General features: G+C 42.6%; 1 long non-coding RNA gene across 2 annotated transcripts in view; it reads right to left on the bottom strand.

Moving 5' to 3' along the window:
• Positions 1-9,577: 9,577 nt before the first annotated feature.
• The window catches only part of LOC138921993 (uncharacterized), a 54,109-nt gene continuing 38,838 nt past the window's right edge, over positions 9,578-24,848 (bottom strand). Inside the window, exon 5 of one of the 2 annotated variants that reach the window (XR_011435064.1) lies at positions 9,578-13,052. This is a non-coding gene — a long non-coding RNA (uncharacterized lncRNA). Of the gene's footprint in view, positions 13,053-21,962; positions 24,504-24,848 lie in introns of those variants that run through there. The other variant, XR_011435065.1, reaches the window with a different exon arrangement.

The following is a 24,848-nucleotide window of genomic DNA, read 5'->3' on the forward strand; positions in this document are numbered from 1 at the left end:
TTCAAAAGTTGCAGAGTGTTGGGACCTGGCAGGTACATTCCTTTGTCCCTGTGGACTTCCAGCTCTGTGATCTAAATACAGTAGGAAGAGGGCCTGAGCAAAACCTCTAAAATGTGGGGTCCAGGCACAGGGCCCATCTGGACCAGGTCTATGCCAGTACTAGACACATACTAGAAAAGCAAAGAGAAGAGAAATGAGTAAAGTAGGAAGATGGAGTTCCTTTTACTGGTTTGGTTTATATTTTGTTCACTTCATTCCTTTAATGTGGTCTCCCAACATGCTTCCACAACTTAACATCTTAAAAAACAGCTGAGTTGAGTTTCATTACAAGTGAAGGTGGAAAATGTAGAACATAGACGATAAGACTATATCACCAGTTATTCCAAAAATTGGATATGTATCTGTCCACAGCATGGAGTATGACCATCCAGCTCGCTCCAAGTATGTCTACACAGACACACACACACAGACACACACACACACTCACCCTTGCATACCTGCTCACAAACCTAGTCAATTATTTTTTTAAATAGGATTATCCAATAACATTTTTTCACCAAATATCTGACCATTTTCACATCAGCCATTAACCTTGAATCACCCTCCTAGACCTTCCCGTCCCCACCACAGACTTCGGGAGGCCCTGTTCCCAACATATACATTTTTTCCTCCTTTAAAAACTGATCCCTTCCCCCATGGGTTCCTGACTCCTGTTGATCTCTCCATTACTGATTTTGAGTCTTCCTTCCAGCATTCCCTACTCCCGTCTGGTCAGGAAGTACCTCCTACACTCACAGGGTCATGTTCTGCTCTTTCCTGACCCTGGATATCTCCATCAGTGGTCCTTTCCTCCAGCCACTTTGGGTTAAACTCTGCTCCCTTTTCTTGTCCAAGTTGCAAATCACCTATGCTAAGATGGTATATTGCATTTAAATGGGAATTTCCTGGACAGAATTCCACTGTAGAGAGTGGGAATAAATTATTGCTAGGATAGTATTTTATTCCCTCTCCCTTCCAATGAGTCACCTAGCATGCTAAGTTTTCTTTAATCCTCTAAATAAGACAGGATGAACAGTTTTTATGGACAATAAATAAGCCTACATTATTAAATGAATCAGGATTTTTATTTAATTCATTTAAAAATTTCGTGATATAAGGCAACGTGGAAAAAGGAAATATCAACTCAGCGGCAACATCAGGCATTTTTGAGGGAGAATGGGGCCTTGAATCAAGGGCCAACAGCAGGTAAGTGCTAGGTTATGGGGAAGAGAAGCTTCAAAACTGCCTCTCCAAACAGTGGATTTAAAACTGCTCATGATGTTGCTCACTGGCTCACAGAACTCTTAGAAACCTCAGAGGTAACTGGGGAGCAGGCAGCCCGTTCAGGTCAGTGGGTACATGGTGACTCCTTTTCGTAGGTCTTAGGAGGATGCTCATGGAGGGTCACCTCACAGGAGGTGTAGGGGGGCGAGAGGTTTCCCTATTTCTACAGGTCTCCTGGAGAGACAGGGCTCAGGGAATCAAGCTGGGGCATGAAGGCACGCCTAAGGCAGCAGGGCCAGCGGTGGAGATGGAGCCTAGGCCAGAAACCTTAGAGGAGGAGGACAAGGCTCACTGGCCAAAAAAATTAATGAGGGAAGAGGAGGGGCTCTGGCCAGAAGACCCAGGGAGGGAGGGAGAAGAAGAAGAGGAGGGGGGAGGGGGGAGGAGGACGGGGAGAGGGGGAAGGTGAGGAGGGGGGGGAGGGGGGAGAGGAGGAGGAGGAGGATGAGAAGCTCTCACCACACTGCTCAGGTAGAGGAAAGAATCTACCAGGAGGTGAGGGCGAGGAGGCGCGCCTACGGACTGCACGCCAACGGGGCTGGGGAGCAAGGCTTGGGACCTCAGCATCAGGAAAGCTTGAGCTGCTGTGCAGGGCAGGCCTTCGAAGGGCGAACCCGGGGGAAGAAGGAGGACCCTGGCCAGCAGGCTCAGGCAGAGAGGAGCGGCTGCAAGCGGCTGATCTCTGGGTGGCGCGGCTCCCAGGGACAAGGCCTGGAGTCGTGCTGCTGCTGCGGAAGGAAGGGCCTAGCGGGCTGGTGCTGCTTTGGAGGGCAGGGCCTGGCCCGGATGCGCGGCCTCGGAGGGCAGGGCCTGACCCGGATGCGCGGCTGCGAAGAGGAGGGCCTGGCCCAGGAGCAGGGCGGCGGACAGCAGGGCCAGGCACAGATGCGCGGCGACAGCGGACAGCAGGGCCGGCCATGGGAGCACGTCGACGGCGGACAGCAGGGCCGGGCGCGGGTGCACGGTGGCGGCGGACAGCAGGGCCTGGCGAGGGTGCAGGGCGGCGGCGGACAGCAGGGCCTGACGATGGTTCACGGCGACGGCGGACAGCAGGGCCTGGCGCGGATGCAGGGCGGCGGCGGACAGCAGGGCCTGGCGCGGGTGCACGGCGACGGCGGACAGCAGGGCCGGGCGAGGGTGCACGGCGGCGGCGGACTGCAGGGCCGGGCGCGGGTGCACGGCGGCGGCGGACAGCAGGGCCTGGCGAGGATGCACGGCGACGGCGGACAGCAGGGCCGGGCGAGGGTGCACGGCGGCGGCGGACAGCAGGGCCGGGCGAGGGTGCACGGCGGCGGCGGACAGCAGGGCCGGGCGAGGGTGCAGGGCGACGGTGGAGGACAGCATCGCGTGGCTCAGATGCAGGGCTGCGCAGAGCAGGGCCGGGTGCTTTGGCCTGGCTTCGAAGGGCAGGGCCAGGCGGCGGTGCGTGACTCGGCGGAGAAGCCCGAGAAGGGCGGCTGCTGCTGGGCTGCGACTTGGGAGGAGATGGCGGCAAAGGCTCGGACCACTGAGGCCCGGGAGCCCCAGGAAAGAGACAGCGCTCTGGAGGCTTCGGAGCCCGGGCAGCCTCGTCGCGGTGGCGGCTGGGCTGCTTCCTCCCACGGCCGTCCCTTGGGCTCGTGGTGTGGGTCGGACGCCCGCGGGCCTGGCCAGCGCCCCTCGTGGTCCGCCCCATGGCGGCCGCGCTGCCCGCGTGCGCGGCCTGGATACCTCGGCCCGTCTCGGGCACCACGCGGCTCGGCTCTGCGTGGGGACCACGGCCGGCCTGGAGGGCAGAAGGCCCCCTCTCCTGCGCACAGTCCATGGAGGGCAGCCACGGGGCGTCAGCAGTGACCGAAATGGCGCCGGCGGCCTTAGCACAGGAGGAAGAACCTGCTGTGCCGCCGCGTGGGGCGCCGCCATCCGGCAGAGACCCGTCGCTGCAGACTGTGGGGACCGACGCACGGGGACTGCCAGTCCCGCGGGCGCCGCCAGGGGCAGGGGCGACCTGGTTCTCCTCACCCTGCTGTTGCTTCTGCTCCTTCTCCCAGTACGACTGGGTGGCCATCACGCCCAGTTTTCCCTCAGACACGGCAGAGCTCGGCAGCGGACGCTGCCTGTGTGGAGCCCTGAGGTGGAGAGGCGACGAGGAGTGGCGACTTGGGGGGGGAGGGGGGGTGGGGGCGGGCCCGGTCGAGTCCTCGCCTCTGATTGGTGAGCTGCGTACCACGTGACTCTCGTCTTCCCGGAGCGCACCAACCCAGCTCCCTCTGGGGCCGAGCAGTAGGGTGTGCTCCGCCCGCCAGCCGTTGGCCTGGCCAGGTCAATGGTCTGAATGGTCCGTCCTTCCACGGGCCCCTACGAGTGTGGGGGTGTGGGGGTGTGGGTGTGGGGGTGGGTGTGTTTCGAGGGACGGGCCGGGGCAGGAAGGCTGTGTATATAAACCGTTTGCGTCACCCCAAATCAGCTTAGCTTGTCAGCCCCGCTCTGGTGGCTCAACCTCAAGCGATGGCTTGAAAGAAATACCGTGCTGGCCAACAGGAGCTATCCCCGAGCCGGCTGTCCCTCCTGGAATCTGGTCAGGACACTGGGCCCGTGTGGGATCCCAGAGGGGACGGCCCCGGAACTCCTCGGGGCATCTGGGTGACGCCGCACCGGGGTCTGGTCGGCCGTAGGGTCGGAGGGCGGCCGGAAGGTGAGAAAAGGGATGGGCTTCGGAATGTTCACCACTCCTGCCCCGCGCCAGAGGGGGATTTAGAATTTTCCAGTAAGATGCGTCTCCCTGCCTTGCCCCCTGAATACACACTGGGGTAGCCTGGGAATAAGGGTGATACTGTCCTTAAATATGTGTCCTCATTTGTATGAGCTGCGTAGTCGTCCACTGATGAATGTGCATTAATTCGTTTGACCTAGTCTCCATTCTTGGTTCCCGTTCTGCCTTTGATGGGACTATAAATATGCTGTGATGCACAGGCGTGAAGTTCAATATTTGGACACTGAGTTTTAGTCATTGTCACAAATGTCGTTATTACTGCATGTTTAGTGCCCAAAACAGAAAAGCAAATGCAGGAAAGCTAGAACCTAAGTTCCCACATTCTCACAGGCGAGTACTGGAAATGTTTAATAATTTTTTGGTACAATGGCCAGTCATAAATAATGCAGAGTTCTTTTTTTATGTAAAAATGAAATTATTTACGCATACATATTGTTTTCTAACCTCCTTTTTGGGTCCAGTAAACATTCTTTCCGTGTCAGTAAATGAATTTACACAAGATCATCGTGTAACTGCAAAACATTCCTTTTATAGAGGAAGTTTACACTTTCAAACATTGCTATATTGATCAACATATATGTTGTTTCCGACTTTTCGCTGTCTCTGACACATCAATGTGAGACATAGCCTTTTGGCTAAAAATTGTTCATATCCCCAAATCTGACCTTGTTTTGGATAAATTCCCAGAAGGGGAAATTCTTGGTACAGGCCATGCACATTTCTAATTCTTTGACTGAAATATTAGCAAGATGTTCTCCTGAAAGTCACTGTTCTAACCATTTTGGCCGGATGGAATGGAATGTTTACCGGACCGAAGGAGAAACTGGAGTGAAACACAATGCAAAAAAGACTGGAACGGTATTTGGAGGTGTAAATAACATGGAATGGAAAGTGGATTTGAAGTGGAATGCAATGGAGACTGATTACAGTGGAAACTGCATAAAATGGGGAATGGAATACGCACTTGAACAGGGTATGGAATGGACCATTGAATGGGATGGACATTGAATAGAATAGAATGGGAAAATGGGGTGGAAGTGGGAATGGAAATAAATATCTAATGACATGTAGAACCAAAAACATATATGTAATGTTACATGAGAAAAGGAATGGAATATACAGTGAAATAAAATATTAAAGAAAATAGGAAAAATTAAAATTAAATGGGAAGGAATCATAGAATGGAACAGAATGTGCAATGTCATGAAGTCAATGGGCTATGAAATTTGCACTATAGATTTAAAAATACTGGAATGGAATAGAAACAAACAATGAAATTTGGGATGAAATATAGAATACACAAAAAAATATCTAGAATGCAAAGTTATGAAGGATGAAGTAGACAATAAAAATGAACTGGAGTGGAATATGGAAAACAGATACTGATGAAGTAGAGGATATACTTAAAGAATAAATGGATAGAATGCATTCCAGTCATCTACCACTCTGTAACCGAGTGTCTTGGGACAATGACCATTTGATCCTGCTCAGGCATCCTGTAGAGCTGGAACTCAGACAGGGCAGAGGGGGGATGGCTTGTCTCTGCTCTAGGATGTCGTTGTCTGAGGCCTCAGCTGGCAAAACTTGAATGGCTGTGAGGTCGTGAGGGTAGGACAGCAATCAGTGATGACTCTGATTTTTGGACATAGTATCTGGGTGGATGGTGGTGCCACTTGCTGGAATTGGGAAGACTTGCAGATTGGGGACACAGTGGGAATCACTGATTCTCATGGGGAAAATAAATTCTGGAAGAGTAAGTTTTGTTTGCCTCATAGTTTATATTCTGAATGTTTTCAATGAACATAGATTACTCTTACATTGAGGACAATATATAGCTATTTACAGTCTGGAAAGTAAGTAATTTCTAATGTTCAATTATTATTTAAGCTGTTTTAAGAAACCAGGCTCTCCTGTATGATATTGGATGGGGTTATACATTCATAGCACCTTGCAAGATGGAAATTTGATGAGACATATAAAAAGTCATAAACATGAAATACATTTGATGCTACAATTCCCCTTATGGGCATTGATTCTAAAGAAATACATTATGTTTTTTATATATATGTATATACACACATACTATATATATATGTATATACATGTTATATATGTATGTATATATAACCACAATGTTACATGATCGAACATGATTATTTTAATGTCATTTATTTTGAAAAATTTGAAACCACCTAAATTTCCAGCAGGATACTGGATGTCCATAGGATAAACTTAAGCAGATTTTATAGGATGTTTTTGAAGAACTTTTAATGCTATTGGAAAATGGCTATTTTATGCCAATAAAAAATAATATACTGATGTGTATGTACATCTATCTATCTATCTATCCATCTTTCTATATACCTAGCATTCTATGTATATTGAAATCTCATTCACTAGAGCAATGGTGCTCATCCAGGGGCATTTTGCCCTCCAGCGGACACTTGGCAAAGTCTGGAGACATTTTTGTTTGTCACAACTTGGGTAAATGGCAAGTGCTACTGGCATCCAGTGGATCAAAGGTAGGGATGCTGCTTAAACTCCCTGAGTGAACAAGGCAGCGTCTTATAACAAAGAATGATCTGGTCCAAAAGATCAGTAGTGTCCAGGTTGGCAAACCCTGCAGTAGAGCATGTAGATAATTCAGAAAAGTTTAAACAAAATTTAAATCATGGGCAATCCCGTCAGTGATCAATAACTACTGTTAAAAATTTGTCATGTGTAGGTGTTAGATTTTCTATGAGAATTTTGTATTTTATAGTCACCAGAGGGGTATGTGTGAAGTGAATTACCTCATTTTTAGAGTTAATTCTTCCTCCGCAATCGACAGATGATTTTCAAATATTAAACATCTTAGTCTTTGCTTAAGAAATGATGTACCTTGCATGTCACCTATACTTCAATTAAAAAAAGGAAATGAAGTACCTTAAGAATTGCAATTTGAGCTCATTTACGTGGAGAGAGATTCCACCAGTATCAATCCATCATCATCTCTCTACCGATTTTCACCTTTCTGATCAAAGGTTTCGTTTCCAACTATTAACATATTTGGTTAAAATAAAGGAAGACTGCAGCCCATAACGCCACGTACCTGATTATACAGGGCAGTGTGGTTGACTAACCAGGTCATGGTAATCTCATTACCCTTCCAGTGACTGGCTTAGGAATGGGAATTCCCCAGTTGTAGTTGATGAGCTATGGATACGTGTCTGCCTGGAGTCTTTGTGGAACATTTTCTCAGCTCTTCAAAAAATACAAGAGATACAACAGATTGTTTACATTAATAATCTAAAAGAATGTATATATTTGATATTATAGTTAATGAATGAATTCAGCATGATTGCTGGATATATGGTCAATATCACAAAATTCAATTGGATTTCTATATACTAGCATTAAAATTGCAAAGAGAAAAATTTTAAAATGCCACTTATTACAGCATCAGAAAACAGCAAACACCTGGGAACTAAACTAACAAAGGAGTCCCAACACCTCTGCCCGCACATAACATAACGTTTCGGGGGAACTTGAAGAAGACCCATGTAAATCAGAGATATATCAAGAGTGAACTGAAGAGAGACTTCTCGTGAAAATGATCCATGGATTCAATGCAATCCCAATCCAATCCCAGCAGAGATTTTGAAAATGGAAATGGGCAGCTGTGTCCGAATTACGTATGGATAACAAAGATCCAAGAAGAGCCGGAGAACAGTCATCCAAACCAAGACTTTCCAGGACTTTTACAGCCAGAGAGCAAGACCAACTATGACGCTAGAATAATTAAGATAGTGTGGGGTGGGCACAGGAATGGACAAATAGACAAAGAGAACAAAGAGAAGGCCCGTACTCAGACTCACACAAGTGCGCTCACCTCATTTACGTCAATTGTGCCACTGCAGTGCTCCGGGGGAAGGAGAGTCTTTTAAATAAGTGGAGCCAGACTAACTGGATAGCCATCCATGTGGGGGATAAAGGGACTTTGACCCCTAAAATTATGCCTACACTAAAACCAATTCCAGAAGTTAAAGCTTATAGAAAATAACGTATGAGCATATCTTTATGACCTTGGAGTAGACGAGGATATTGGAAACAGAACACAAAAAGCACTAACGATACAGGAAAACGTGGATAATTTGGACTTTGCCAAAATAAGGACTTCTGTTCACCAACAGACACATTTAGAGAGCAAAAAGATAAACCTCAGAACGGGAGAAAGATATTTGCAACATGTATATCCCACAAATGCCTTATGTACAGAATGTAATACCACCCAGAATCAAGAAGAAGACAAGACCATGCAATGAAAAATTGGCAAGATATTTGAACAGGACCTTCACAAAACAGGACATCCAACTAACTGACCAACAGACAAATAAAAAGCTGTTCAACCTCTGTCACCAGGGACATGCACGTTAAAATCCCAGTGAGATATCATGAGACGTCCAGCAGAATAGCCAAGACGACTAACAGTGGCAAGGGTTAGTGAGGATACGGAGGAACCCCCTAATGCTGGTGGGAGTGTAAACTGGTACCACCCCTTTGGAAAACTGTTTGGTACTAGCTCTTAAAGCTGAACATGTGCATTCTCTATAACCCAGCAATTCTATCTATATTAATTGTCTATTCCCGCATAACAAACTGCCATAAACTTAGCCACTTAAAAACAACGTCTACTCACTAGCTCACAGTTCTGGAGGTCAGAAGTCCACGTATGGTGTCAATCTTAAAAATAAAGCAGCCAGTTATTTTACCACCAAAACGGAGTTTATTTGGGAATAGCCAGGGAATTGCAATTCAGGACGTGCATGCAATGGCAGACCATAGGCAAATGCATCAACCAAGGGAGAAGAACTTTAATTTGTAGAGGAAAAGAAGAAAATTGGGAGGGGTTGTTTTGAACAAAAGTCCATTGGAGAAAAGCAAGAGTTCATGGTGGTGATGGTTTCTCATGGGCTGAGTTTCTGGGGTAGTCGGTTTCTGTTTGGGATGCAATGTACACTTCTTCCTGTAATTAATGATTTTCCCCTGTTGATGACTTCTTTGTGTTGGGATCTGTAATTGACTGTCTTTCCCGTAATTGACCTCCATTGGTACTGCCTGGGAGCTCCAACTTCTGACTCCCTGACTCCATTTTGAATGAGGATTCTCTTTATTATTTTTCACATTTCCCCTTTTGATCAAGATCTTTCTCTGAAAGCATTGCTGATCAAGAGTCAGGTTCTCTGTGCATAGTGGTTTTGTTCCTCAGTGCCAGGAAGGACCCCTTCTGGTTGTCACGCCCCCCGTTGGAGGGAAAATGCATAGTGGTTGGAAACCATTTAAGCCACGTTTGAGTAACAGGGAAGGTTAGGAGGGAGAACTCCAAGGCATCTCTTATTCAAAGTCTATAGTTGTCCAAGGTTGTAAGCGTCAGAAAATCATTATTTTCATAATAAATCATTTATTATTTATGATAAATACAGCAAAAATAGTGATCAACCATATAAGCTCTTTTTTGGGGGGGGTTGCTTTACTGAAACCTTATAAGCAAGGTACCAGGCCAATTTTTCCAAGCAGTTCCTTAAAGGTGTCTAGTCATTTCTGAATCTATGTACATCTTATTTGAATATGACCTTCTAGTCAAAGCCTTGCTAATGTAGCCGGTATTTCCAATTATGCCCTGTTACAAGAAGAACAGACCTTCAGGGAACCCATGCAAATACATACAGTGTCATGAAAAGAATACTTCATAGTTTCCAAATTCTGGGAGGATCAGGTAGAGAGAAAAAGAGAAATGTTTCAACCCCTTTTGCAGAGATACACTTTAGCAAATTACTGTTAAGTTGTAGATAGCCTGAAGGAGAGGAGAAAAGGGGGTCTCTTACATTTGGGAAACAAAACATCAGAGCAATCAGTCCTCCAGCCAAGTTCCAGAAATTTCCACCCAGTTCAGTGTTATGATCTTAAAGTTATTAAAACCTGTGTTCCAGAGTACTATCAAAGTCTTTTCCATGAATCTCTTTGAAAATGAAACGTATTTGTAAAAGCATCAGAGTAAAACAATAAGTGTCTGTTACTAACAAAAGGCTTAAAACAATAGGCAATGGGTAAATGCAACTGACAAGTAAATTTGAGTACTTTTGTGGCATACATTTTCGATACCAACTACAATTATAGGTAATCACGTTAGCTTAGGACATATCAGATTTTCATGTATTTTATGCAAGTTCTAGAACACTTTTTAGTAACATTCGCCCATACAATATAACCTAAAAAGGTTTATTATTGCTTATTCGAACACACTTCTCATGTAATTTGACATACCAAGTAAGCCTAATTAGTATAATGTCTCTCCTTTTATAAGGAGAAGGAAAGAATCTTTTGAGGTGTCCTAGGTGCCCTCTGAAAAATTCCAAAGTTACATCCAGGTCAAAAAGACTTCACTTAGAATTTGAATATTTGGGGAAGCTTTTCAAAAATATCCAAAGGTTTGGATACTTGACCAAATAGGATCCCTGATCATTATGAAATAATACTTAAGCCTCGATTCGACCAAAGTAAAAGTAAGAGGTTTCAAAGGCAAATACAAAAAGGTTCCATGGTTGTAAGCAAAACTTAACTCCTTTAATGCTAAGAAGACTCAGTTTTCCTAAGTAATTAAAGACCTGATAGGAACAACACAGGAACCTTCTTGATAAAACACAAAATCTCTGTTTTCTAGGCATATTACTTAAAAATAAAGAAGCTTTCACAATCCATTATCAAAAACAGACCAAGAGCCCAGGAATACCTTGTCCTTTCAACAGAAAATAAAGCCAAATTTTAATTTGGCATCAGCTTATTTTGGTATTAAAACTCACTTGAATACATTCACTTTAATCTTCGCCAGCTTGACCACACCTTAAAATTCCCTTCCCCAGATTCCTTTCCACAAACCTTCGACACTCTCTTTTCACATGCAGATTTTGTCCTGTGTTTCCCTCTTCCCCTTTCCAAAACAACCAGCCTCTCTTTAGGGCAAAATTACTTTCTTTTCCCTCAACAAAATGCATTTCCATTCCTTATACCCTCTTTTATCAAAACACACATCTTACTTTCTTTACATACAGAGATGTTTCCCTTATTAGTACGTGTATTGATTATAATTCTTCACCCTTAGAATCCTTAATTCTCAGTGAAAAACAAAGAAGTAAGCAATTTTGAACTATTTTAGCATTTTTCAGCTTTGTGAACTTAGAAATATCTTTTACGAATTTCTAGAAACGTCCTTTTTCATAGAAAATTTCTCAGTGTAGTATAAAATGTGTTCGCTAAAGATTCAAATATCTTTAGCTTCTGTGCAATAAGAAGCCAAGAGAAGACTAACCTATGTTAAGTGATTGACATTCATCTTAGTTTGAGATGATTTAGATATCCAATGACCATCCCTTATTTAGTTTAACTTAGTATAAACTTTGATCTTATTTAAATTCATTTAAATTAATTGCTTTTAACAATCATGCTCTGATTTGACATTAAATAGCCAACCATCCTCTTCAGTTACTTTCTTGCTGACAGATTTTGTAACAGAGATAAAATGAGCTTAATAAACCCAGGTAGAATGACAGTTGTATGTCTGCATTATATTCAGCACTGATAACTCTAAAGGACATGCCTGTTTCAATTAAACCAAGAACCTTAAGCTAGCTTTTATTTACTAAAGATTAATCCTCAATCGTGTAAACTGGAAAACATTTGGGTAAGTTTCTGTTATATTTCTGAGGTTATGCATACTTACTTTATAAGCGCTTAATTTCAAGCCAATTCAATAGGGCTCTTTTACAAATCAATCTTAGCAATACCACCCAGAGGTTAAAAAAAAATCACATATGTGCCTAGACATACATGACATGTAGACAGACACAGAGACCTTATAGCTTTCGTTTTAAACATTTCAGCCATGTCTCAGGTACAAAGTTCAAAGGCACAGTTGGGTGCAAATTGTGTTTCTGGCAGACGGATGAAGTTAAGGTTACTCACTCACATGGCCAGAGTTTCAGCACCAGAGGTGGTGCAGAAGCAAAGGAGGCAGATGGGATTGGAGGTAGGGCCTGAGCATAAGACAAAGAAACCAGGGGGAAGGGAAGGAGAGGCCTCAGAAGCCGTTTTATTCTCCCTCAGTTTTTCAGCTGTTTTGGCTAGTTTAGATACAGTATCTTGCAGTGAGACAATTTTAGAGCTCTGTGCACACTTGGAAGCCTCCAGGTACCAATTAAAATCAACGTATCACTTGTTCTGCTTAATTTTAGAGCTGTGGTCTTCCAATTTGTTTTTTAAGAAAAATGAGTTTAGGGAGATCTAAAGTTCCCCATAATGGCCACTGTAATTCCAAACTACTCTTGGTCAGTTTGGCCCATTTAGTTAGAAACGTGCATGCAGGGGGCCCAAAGTTCTCAAGTATAAACTCAGCTGGGGTCCCTGAAGGAGGGTTTCCCTCCGAACATTTAGGTGATCGGGGTCCCATTTCTGAAATTTCCTCTGAAAACCCGAGGAAGTTGCTAAGGTCCTAGCCCTCATCCCCAAAAGCATCTAAAAACAAAAGACAGTTGTCGGATTCTCATCCCTGATTCCAAAAGGAATCTGGAAACCAAAGAAAAACACCTGGATTTTCAGCAAGCCCGAGCCCCAAAAGGAGCTGTGCTGCCTTCAGAAAACAATTGAATGCTCACCAAGGATAATGCCTTGAGCCCAAGGACAGAGCCTCGAACCGAACGGACAAAGTCCCTCCCTCGAGAGGACAAAGCCTCTCCGGATCCCAAATAAAGTCAGAGGCTCAGATCCCCAGGGGCGTGGAGCCCGAAATCCAAGAGGGGACTCACCAACCTGAAAGCAGGCAGCGACTCCTGGAAACAATGAATTCAAGGGCCTCGGTGTGAGTACCTTGCTTGGCTCCAGGGCGCATCGTCTCTCGAGGGGTCACCTCCTTTGGATCCCACCTCATGACACCATTTATGTCAACCTTAAAAATAAAACAGCCAGTCATTTTACCAGCAAAACAAATTTATTCAGGAATAACCAAAGAATTGCGATTTTGGACGTGCGTGCTACAGTCGACCACAGGGAAATCCAACACACAAGGCAGAGGAATGTTATTTCATACAGACAAAGGAGGAACTTGGGTGCGGTTATTTTAAACCAAAGTCCATTGGAGAAAAGCAAGAGTTCAGGGTGGTGATGGTTTCTCACAGGCTGAGTTTCTGGGGTAGTCATTTTCTGTTTGGCTTCCTGACTCCACTTTAGATGAGGTTTCCCTTTACTAATTTTCATAGTGGCATGACTTTGTTCTCTGCTCAGTGTTTCACCAGGTGAAATCATGTGTTTGCCAGGCTGTGTTTCTTTGTGTAGGCACTGAGGAAGAATCCACTTCCAAGCCCACTGAAGTTATTGGCAGAATTCAGTCCCACTCTGAGCTCCTAGAGGCCACCCATAGTTCCTTACCACATGGACCATGCTGTACATCCTCTCATGCTTGAGTCTCTCAGAAGAGGCCTAGGCCGTTTTAAGGGCTCACCTTCTTAGGCCTGGCCCACCCAAGATAACCTCCTTATTTGAAGGTCCACTGATATGGGACCTTAATACATCTGCAAAATCTCTTTTCCCTTTTAATGTAACATAATCACACGAGTGATGTCGCATCAAATTTACGGGCTCCTCTCACACTCAGTGGGAGAGGATTATGCAAGGGCAAGGGTCATTAGTGGTCATCTTAGAATTCTGCCTACTAGTCTGCCCTGTGGCTCCCGGTGGTCCAATCTGTCCCACACATAAAACTCATTCACCACATTCGACAGTCTCCAAATGTCTCATGGTATTATGGCATCAGCTCAATTCCAAAAGCTCATCGGAATCGCATCGCCTCAACCATCTAAATCAGGTATGGATGACGTTCCTGGGTATAATCCGTGTAGTACAACTCCTGGGGCACAATCTTTCTCCCACTGGGTACCAGTGACGCTACAGTGACAAGCTGTGTTCCCCCAACACACTGTGGTGGGACGGGCAGAGGATAACAGCTATAAACATTCTAGTTTAATATGGAGCGAAATGGAAGGCAGAATGCAGTTCGAGTCCCAGAGCACTTTGGAAATCCAGCCGGGAAAACACCAGACAGAACTCTCTGATGAAGTTTTAAAGCCTGGAATAATCCTTGGTAGCTCTGGGTTCTGCCCTCCAGACCCTTAGTTCCGCCCTCTGAGCCACCCTTTCTTTTTCATGAAAGGTCGCAGGTGTTTGCAGCGGAGTAGTCCTTATCTGCCTGCTCTCTGCCAGTAGAATATTAGAGGTCCAACAGCCTCTTCCATTTTGTACCTTCTCTTTCCCTTTGAGTCCAAGCTTGCCGTGTTCCTGCTGATGGAAGTTTCTCCAGAACCCCGTGGGGCTTGTGTGAATTTCACTGGCATTCACTCTTTTACACAAAAGCCCCACCCATACATTGGTTCAAGGCAATCCCTTCTTCATGGGGGTCCTGCTGGGATGACCTAGGGACAGCAACCTTGAGCTTCCCAGAGGCCCTCCAGCGTAGTTAAGAAAAATCTGCAAGACACCCTTTTAGTCTCTTGAAAGGGCTTTTGTGGGACTGAATACTCTGAACTTTTGGTCTTTCTGAGCTTTCAGTAGAAGTTTGTGCAGCCAAACCCTTGGCTTTTCCTCTACATCACATCTTGAGAAGCAACCTCTTAATGTTATCTATCTTCCTTCCTTTCTCTGTCTTGCTTTCTCAAAGAGAAGGAATGGACTCAATTTGACTCTTCCCAGAGGACTCTCCACAGGGATGTGACGCTGGAGAATTATGGAAACCTAATCTCACTTGGTATGTGAAATGTACCCTCTTTCCTGTGTTCTATTTTAACATTTTGGGATAGTCTTCCTTTTTCCGGGCTTTATCTCTTGCGCCGTATCTATCTTTTAGTATTAAATCACCCACTCAACATACATTGAGTGCCTACTGTATGCAAGGCACTGTGCTAGGTTTTGGAGATATGAATCACCTTACCTGAAATAGCATTCCCATAATTTTCTACCGTCTTGCCAGATCTACTTTTTCTTCACAGGGTACTGCTGGCTTACATTTCTTTGTTCCTTTGTTACTGTCTGTCTCCCATATTAAAATAAGTCCCATGAAGGCAGAGACTCTGTCTTTTGTGCTAACCAGTGCATCCTAGATACGTAGAATAAGCCCTGGCACACAGCAGATGCTCAAAAAAAATTGGTTGAATGAGTTCTGAGATACAAGGCATTACCCTTGCCATTGATGTCCTTGTCCTCAAAAAGCTCACAGCTTTGTAAGGGAGACAACAGCGCTGAAATACTTGCACTTTCCTGAGTACACCAGGCTCTCGTAGCAGCTGTCTTGCTGCTTGCTACACATCCTTCAAGGTTCAGCATTTTATGTCTGCCTCCTTTCCATATATTCAACTAACATTTCCTGATGGCCCACACCATTCCGGGGACTGTCACATTTGCCAGGGAACTGGAGAGTGCTGACAAGAATAAAAGCATTCTAATCTGTGCCCCACGGGAGCTTAGTCTAGAGAGGCATACAGGCAAGGACGGTATTATGTGATAGATGCTGTGGTAGACGGAAGCACTGGGCCCGATGGAAGCCCAGAGGAGGGGCTTGAAACTTGTCCTAGGGAAGATCAGGGGAGACTTTCCGGAAAATGAAGTGTTTGAGCTAAATTCTAAGGGATGGACTCATGAATTCCACTTCATCCATCAAATATTTAGTGAGCGCTTACTCTGTACCAAGCCCTATTCTAAGGGCTGGCAATGCAGTCTTAACAAAACGGATACAAATAGCACCCTCGTAAAGCCTATTTTCTGGTGGAGGATGAAGTGGAATTAGCCAGATCAGGGAGGAAAATCAGTTCCAGCTGAAGGAGCCATGTGACTAAAGACCTGGGAGCTAACAAAAGCCAAGTTTGTTGGAGAAGCTCCAAGCATCAAGTTGTTCAGTATGGCTGGAGGGGAGAGGACAGAGCGGGAGTGGTGAGACTTAATGCTTTAGAGGGCACCAGGGACAGATCGTGCATGGCCACGTATGCTGTTCTCAAGAGGCTGTATCCCAAGGGCAGGGGAGGGCCAGCAGGTATTTTCAGTAGGAAATGACATTTTCATCTGGGAAGGCTTTCCTGACCATCTCGTCCCCTCCTGTCTACCATCTGAGTTAGATCTTCTCTTCTGTTCCCAGTACCTCCCTGTGATCACCTCATCGTAGCACCATAAGAGCTATGCGTAACTTTTCATTGGGAAATATAATGCATGGACAGAAAAATATATAAAAGATGATGTGTAGGATATAATGGATAATGATGAAATGAACGTCAAAATAACCACCACCTACTCAAGGACAGATTTTTTTCCATCTATATTAAAATTTGTCTATGTTTTTAAAATTGTGATAACTTTGCTTTTACTGTTAGGGAAATACTGCCCTCATATTATGAGTTAAGATGTGTTTCACACTCTCCTATATCATGGAAGAGTTTGTGAATAATTGCTTCTTTCTTCTTTATGTGTTTGGTATACTTGTCCAGTGAAGCCATCTGGACAGGGACTTCCCTTTGTGGGAAATTTTTTTTATTACTAAATTGATACATTTACTCGTTATAAGTGTATTTAAATTTTCTGTTTCTTCTTGAGTCAGTTTTGGTAGTTTGTGTCTTTCTAGCAATTTGTTCACTTCATTTAAGTTATGTAATTTGTTGGCGTATTATTTCCTTATAATTCTGTTTATTTCTGTAAGGTCAGGAGTAATATCTCCTCGTTTAATCTGATTTTAGTAATCTGTATCATCTTTCTCTTATTATTCGTCAGTCTGACTAAAGTTTGTCTGTTTTGTCTATCTTTGCAATGAAACTTATTTTGGTTTTATTTGTATTCTCCATTGTTTTTCTGTTCTCTATTTCATTAAGTTCCTCCATAACCCTTATTATGTCCTTTGTCTGCTTGCTTTAGGTTTGGTTTCCTCTTCTTCTTTTCATTATTTTAAGGTGGAAAGTTAGGTTTTTTATTTGACATCTTTCTTTCAATATAAGCTTTTAAAGCTATAAACTTCCCACTAAGCACTTATTTAACTGCATCCCATAACTTTTGGTATATAGTGTCTTCATTTTCACTCATCTCAAAGTATTTTCTATTTTCTGTTCTGAATTTTTCTTTGACTCATAAGCTACTTGTTAGGGGGTTGTTTAATTTCCATATATTTGCAGATTTCCAAAATTTCCTGCTGTTATTAATTTCCATTTTTCCTCCACCGTGATCAGATAACATACCTTGCATGATTTCAATCTTTTTAAAATTTACCAAAGCTCTAACTTATGGTGTATTCTGGAATTTTTCTATGTATGCTCAAGAAGTATGTGTATTCTAACGTTTTTGGTTAGAGTGATAGATATCTGTTAGATCTAATTTGCGTATAGTTTTGTTCAAACCTTCTATTTCCTCATTGATCTTATGCATGGCTGTTGCATCATTATTGCATGTATACTACTGAAGTCTCCAGTTTTTATTGTTGACTCTTCTATTTCTTCCCTCAATTCTGTACGCCTTTGCTTCACATATTCTGGAGCTTTGTTTTTAGGTGGATAAATGTTATAACTTCCTTATGATTGAACTTTTTTCATTATAAAACATTACCCTTTATTTCTAGTAATATTTTTAGCTTTTGAAAGCCTAACTTTCTGCCATTAGTATAGCCACCAGAGCTTTTTATGACTGCTGCTTGCATGATGCATGTTTTTCCATCCTTTTTCTTTTAAGCTATTTGTATCTTTGAATCAAAAGTATGTCTCTTGTAGATAGCACATGTTTGGATCACTTTTCTCCATGGAAATTATTATTTTTTCAGTTTTATTGAGATATAATTGACATACATCACTGTCTGAGTTTCAGGTGTAAAGCTTAAAGGTTTAACTTACATATATTGTGAGCTGGTTACCAAAATAAGTTTAGTTATTATCCATCATCTCTTAGAGATACAGTAAAAAGAAATGGAAAACTCTTTTTTTCTCTTGTAATGAGAACACTTAGGATTTACTCTCTTAACAACTTTCATATCTATCATACGCCAGTGGTAACTATAGTCATCATGTTGTACATAATACCTCTAGTACTTATTTATCTTACAACTGGAAGTTTGTACCTTTTGACCACCTTCCTCCAATTCCCACTCCCGCACCCTCTGCCTCTGCTCACCACACGCCTGATCTCTTTGTCTATGAGTTTTTGTTTCTTTAAGATTTCACATACAAGTGAGACATATAGTATTTTTCTTTCTCTATCTGACTTATTTCACTTAACATAATACCTTCAGGGTCCCTCCATGTTGTCACAAGTGGTAGAATTTCCTCATTTTTTTAATTGCTGAATAATATTCCATTGTGAGTGTGAATATATACATACATACATATATATATATATATATATAGGTTTTACAACTTCTTTATCCATTCGTTCATTGACGGACACCTAAGCTGTCTCCATGTCTTTCCTATCGTACATAATGCTGCTACGACCATGGGGGTGCAGTATCTTTTCGAGTTAGTGTTTTCGTTTCCTTTGGATATAGTCCCAGAAGTGGAATCATTGGATCACATGGTAGTTCTATTTTTAATTTTTTGAGGATCCTCCGAATTGTTTTCAATAGTGGCTGTGCCAATTTACATTCCCACCAAGAGTGCGCAAGGGTTCCCTTTTCTCACATCCAGACCAGCATTTGTTATCTCTTGTCTTTTGGATGATGGCCATTCTAGTAGGGGTGAGGTGATATCTCATTGTGGCCTCAATTTGCATTTCCCTAATGACTAGCGATGTTGAGCTTCCTTCATATACCTGTTGGCCTTTCATATATCTTCTTTGGAGAAATGTCTATTCAGGTCCTTTGCCATTTTGTAATTGGATTATTTGTTTTTTGCTGTTGAGTTGAATGAATTCTTAATCTATTTTGGATATTCACCCCTTACCAGACATATGGTTTACAAATAATTTTTCCCTTTCTGTAGGTTTTCTTTTCACTTTGTTTATGGTGTGTTTTGTCGTTCAGATGCTGTTTAGTTTGATGTAGTCCAATTTATTTTTGATTTTGTTGCTTGTGTTTTAGGTGACATATCCAAAAACTCAGTACCAAGCCCCATGTCAAGGAGCTTTATCCTTATATTTTCTTCTAGGAGTTTAATGTCTTACATTTAAATCTTTAATCCATTTCGAGTTAATTTTTGCGAGTGGTTGAAGGTATGGGTCCAGTTTCACTCTTTCACATGTGGATATCCAATTATCCTAGCACTGTTTATTGAAGAGACTGTCTTTTCTCCACTGAGTATTTTGGCTCCACTGTCAAATATTCATTGAGTGTAATATACTTGGGTTTATTTCTGGGCTCTTGATTCCATTTCATTGGTGTATGTGTCCATTTTTATGCCCCTGCCATACTGCTTTGATGACTATAACTTTATAGTACAGATTGAAATTAGGAAGTGTGTGGCTTCCACTTTGTTCCTCTTTCTCAGGTTTTCTGTGCCTACTGGAGGTCTTTTGTGGTTCCATATAAATTTTAGGAATGTTTTTCCTACTTCCATAAAATATGCCTTTGGAATCTTGATAGGAAGTGACTGAACCTATAGATGGTTTTTGGTAGTATTGATGTTTTAACAATGTTAATTCTTCCAATGCAGGAACACAAGGTACTCTTTCATTTACTGTGTCCTCTTTGATTTTTTCATCAATGTCTTCTAGTTTTCAGAGTAGAGACCTTTTACCTCCTTAGTTAAATTTATTGCTAACTATTTTATTGCTTTTGATGCTATTGTAAATGGGATCAATTTCTTATTTCTTTTTCAGAAAATTCATTGTTAGTGTATAGAAACACGACAGAGTTTTTTTTTGAAGATTCACCCTGAGCTAACATCTGTTGCCAATCTTCCTCTTTTTTTTTCCCCTCCCCAAAGCCCCAGGACATGGTTGTATATCCTAGTTGTAAGTCTTTCCAGGTCTTCTATGTGAGCCACCACCACAACATGGCCACTAACAGATGAGTGGTGTGGTTCTATGACTGGGAAGTGAACCCAGGGCACCAAAACAATGAGCGCCGAACCTTAACACACACCTAGGCCATCAGGCCTGGCTCACCCTTGTCTTATTTCTGATCTTAGGGGAAAAGCTTTCAACCTTTCATCATTGAGTATGACGTTAGGTGTAGGATTTGGTTCTTTTTGCCCCTCTTTTTCTGCCTTCTCTGGTTTTAATTGAGCTTTTCATATGACTCCATTATTCCCTCGCTTAGCATATCACTTTTAATTCTTTTTAAATTGTTCTTAGTGGTTGCCATGGAGTTTACAATATACACTTTTACTAATCTAAGGCCACCTTCAAATAACACTGTACGGCTTTGTGTGTAGTACGGGTACCTTATAAAAGAGCATTCCCAGTTCCTCCCTCCCGTTGCTTGGGACGCTTCTGTCCATCATTTCGCTTATCTACATGCTATAATCACCCACTATGTGGTCACTATTATCTTTTAGAAAACAGTTATGTTTTAGATGACACAAGAATAAGAAACATAGAAGATGTTATTTACATCCATTTAATACTTCGTTGACCCCCTTCCTTTCTTCAGGTAGACCCAAGTTCCTGACCTATATGATTTTCCTTCTGCCTGAAGAACGTCACTTATCATTTCTGGGAAGGCAGGTTTCCTGGAGATTACCTTGCTTAACTTTTACTTGTCTGAGAAAGTCTTTATTCCGTGTTCACTTTTGAATGACAACTTTCTGGAAATAGAATTACAGGTGGGTGGTTTTTCTTTTCAATCAACACTTGAAATATTTCACTCTTCTCTCTTCTTCTTTGCATGGGTCCTGATGAGAAGTCGGCTGTACTCCTTGTCCATATTCCTCAATAGGTAAAGTGTTTTCCTCCTCCAGCTTATTCTTTCAACATTTTTATTAGTTTTTAGTTTTATGCAGTTTGAATATAACATGTCTAGATGTGCATGCGCGCGCGTGTGTGTGTGTGTGTGTGTGTGTGTGTGTGTATTTAGTATATATACTGCTGGTATTTACTATGATTCCTGAATCTGTGATTTGCTATCTATAATTTCTTTTGGGAGTTCTTGACCCATATTCTTTCCAATATTCATTCTTCTCTGTTATTTCTACCTTCTGTCCTTTTTTGGTATTTGGATTAACGCATCAAACTTTTTCCAATTTCACATGGCGGGATGTTAAGTTACATGCTTTTCCTGATTTTATCCTCTTTGCACTTCTGTTAGAAAAGTTTTATTGACCTATGACCTAGCTTCAAGTTCACTGATTCTTTCCTGGGTCATGAAGAATCTACTAATGAGCCCCTCACTTCTGTTACTGTGCTTTTATTTTCTAGCATTTCCTTTTAATCCTTTCTCAGAATTTCCATGTCTCTGCTGTGGGGGATCAGAATTTGGCACCCCAAAATGTGTCTCTTTGGCTTATTTTAAGAACAAAAGACTCTGAAAGAAACTGTCACCTTCTCCCTCACTGCCTAAAAGAATTTAAGATAGAAGGCCTGTTCCAGGAAGGAGCTAATAACGTAAGAGAACTATAGTATACTATAAACTAGGTGTGACAGACAGGGAGGAACCTAACAAGGACCTTTCAATCTAAGTCCTCCCCATCTCTCATTGTCTTTGTGAGGCGTGGGCAACACTTGTTTATCAAACATTTGCTTTTCCGTCTCCATGTACGTTGCCTTCCTCCCCTTTGAAGTCCCAAACCACTACCCACAACGTCCTCCTTTGTCCTTCGTTGAAGATGGTATTGAAGGTAGTGGCTTCCACTATTTTGGGGAGTTACTCACTTTTCCTGGGTTTCTCCCACGTATACGTTATTAAATTTATTCGATTTTCTCCTCTTATTCTGTCTCATGTCAATTTAATTCTTAGACTAGCCAGAAGGACCTAGAGGGTAGAGGAATAGTTCGTCCTTCCCTAGACTGCTTACATTACCCATCTGCTTTTGTGTGCTGTCTATTTTTCCGTTAGAATCCTTAACATCTTAATCACAGTTATTTTAAATTTCCTGATTGACAATTCCAAAATGAGTGTTATATCAGAGATTGGTTCTAATGCTTGCCTTTTCTCTCCATTCTCTCAGTTTTTGGCCTGCTTTGTAATGTTTTTGTTGAAAGCCAGAAAATTTCTTTTGGGTAATTAGGACCTGATGTAACTAGGCATTTAGTGTGAATATTTATGTTAATCTGGCTAGGGGCTAGGCTGTGTTTTATGTTTGCTGCAGTATGACTGCCAGAGGTCTCCAGTGCTCTAGTGGCCTTATTTCGGTCCCCTCTTTTGAATTTGGGCTTCGCAAAGCACTCCTGCTCAGAGAGAATCTGTGTTTTTGAAGCGCTTTCAGTTATAACCCACTGGTATTTCTCTAGAAGCCCATTGATGTGGTGATAAGGCGTGGGGGAGGGGGAGAATTCCACAGCTTCATGACTAAATCTCAGTCTTTTAGAGGGACTGTGTCGCTGGGCTGCAACCTTCACAAGTGTTTCTCCAGGGGCATTACCTTCTCCCCGTGACCTCTATCCTTTCCCTGGCTGCAGTATTCCCACATTATTTCCTGGAAGCCTTGGCCCCTACTCACTTTTCTGTTTCCCTTAGGTGAGACAGGAGGGCTAGAGTGGGCTGGGGCGGGAGCAATAGCTTTCCTCCACCTAGGATAAGGGTCTAGCAAAGCCTTTTCCCTGGAGAGTACTCCTTTGTCATGGAAGACTCTGGCGGTATTTTGACAATGATTACTCTCTTTCTCTCTCCCAGACACAAAAACAAGGGCATCTTTCTCAGATCTCCACCAGGAAAATCTGTTTCCTGGAGTGAAAGTCCATGAAGTTGTGGATGCCCCCTAAGAGTGCAGTATGGGGCGGGGGGTGGGTAGGGGGAGCAGATTCTCACTTTCCTGCTAGTCCACACTCAGCCTCAAGAAATTCATCTTATTTACCATTTAAATGTTCTTACCAGATTATGACTACAGAGGATTCTGATTCAGGGAGGCAGATCTCGGTTTTGACACTCTGGATTCCACTCTTGCGCCAGAGTTTACGTGGTGGTTTGCCCTGCCAGCTCAGTTCTGTGAGGAGTCTAAAATATAGGTGGATTCAGTTTTTCCAGCGTTTTCTTGTTTTAAGGATGGGATTGGTGATCTCTGCCCTCTCTATATGTTGGGGCTGAAACCAGAAGTTTTATTTGTGACCATTTTTGAAATATGCCACAATCAGTATAAGCCTATGAGTTTCAAATATCATGGTAAGTACCAACAGAAGTAGAGAAACGTTGAAAGTAGTTGTCTCAGGGAGCCAGTAGGAGGAGGCTATGTGTGGTGGGATTGGGTGAGGTTTGGGAGGGGTGCAGGATTTAGAATCAGGTGATTTCTGTTTTTGTTCAACACTTGTGTTATTATTTAGCCTTTAAAATGATACACATATATGACTTAAGAAAATTTAATAATAGGTTGTGCATTTTATGTAGAAATAGTCTATAGAAATTTTACATCGGAGAATACATGGTAATTCTAAGCCTGATTTCAAGAAGATTAAATAAACACCCTCAATACATACAATTGCTAAAACAGCTATTCTCTCTCCTTTATTGATGTCAATTGTCACTATTTGTTAACTGATATGTATGTGTAGGTGAGGAAGAACTATTCCTCTACCCTCTAGGTCCTTCTGGTTGGGCTAAGAATTAAATTGACATGAGACAGAATAAGAGGAGAAAATCAAACAAATTTAATAACATGTATACGTGGGAGAAACCCAGGAAAAATGAGTAACTTGCAAAAATGGTGGAAGCCACTACCTTCAATACCATCTTCAACGAAGGACAAAGGATGATGTTGGGGGTAGTGGTTTGGGACTTCAAAGGGGAGGAAGGCAACTTACATGGAGGTGGAAAAGCAAATGTTTGATAAACAAATGTTGACCACGCCTTGCCAAGACAATGATAGATGGGGAGGACTTTGATTGAAAGGCCCTTGTTAGGTTCCTCCCTGTCTGTCACACCTAGCTTATATTATACTATAGTTATCTCACAGTGTTTGCTCCTTTCTCAAACAGGCCTTCTATCTTTAATTCTTTTAGGCAGCTGAGGGAAGGTGAAACTTTCCTCCAGAGTCTTTTGTTCTCAAAAATAGTCAAGCCAAATAGATACATTTTGTGCTGGTAAATCCCATCCCCCACAGTCCCCACTTTGAAAGTTTAAGAAGTTTCACAGTCCAGAAGCTGAGTTGGTAGATTGTTCCATCTCATTGAACCAGTCTCTTAGTCCTGACGATAGGTCAGTCTAGTTAAATTCATTTTAGAAGGTGGTGATGTGGGTGGGCTCCCAAAGTTAGGCGTATATAGTGTAAGCAAGCAAGCAGGTATTTAATAAGAAGCATTTCTATGGAAACAAACAAACAAAAAAAAACAAAGTTAATGGTTGGAGCAAATTATAAACCAGTTTCTGAGCCCATGGGGCAGCCAGTCAAGATTTCTAGACGTCAGGGTCGAAGCATCTTTTGCAGTTTGAAATGTCTTTGATGATGCCATCGGAAGTTCAGGCATCTCTTGAGTGGCTTACACAGCAACAGGCATGCTATCGTGGTGATCTCTCTTAAGCTTACTATGTTGTCAAGCTTCAGTTTGCAAGGATTCAGGAAGAAGTGCGGTTTCAGTTCTCAAGGATTCCAAATGGAAATGATGAAAAACATTGAAAATGTTAGTTTGCAGATTTGGAGCTAGCTTT

The sequence above is a fragment of the Equus caballus genome, chromosome X, assembly GCF_041296265.1.
Source record: "Equus caballus isolate H_3958 breed thoroughbred chromosome X, TB-T2T, whole genome shotgun sequence".
Taxonomy (NCBI): Eukaryota; Metazoa; Chordata; class Mammalia; order Perissodactyla; family Equidae; genus Equus; species Equus caballus.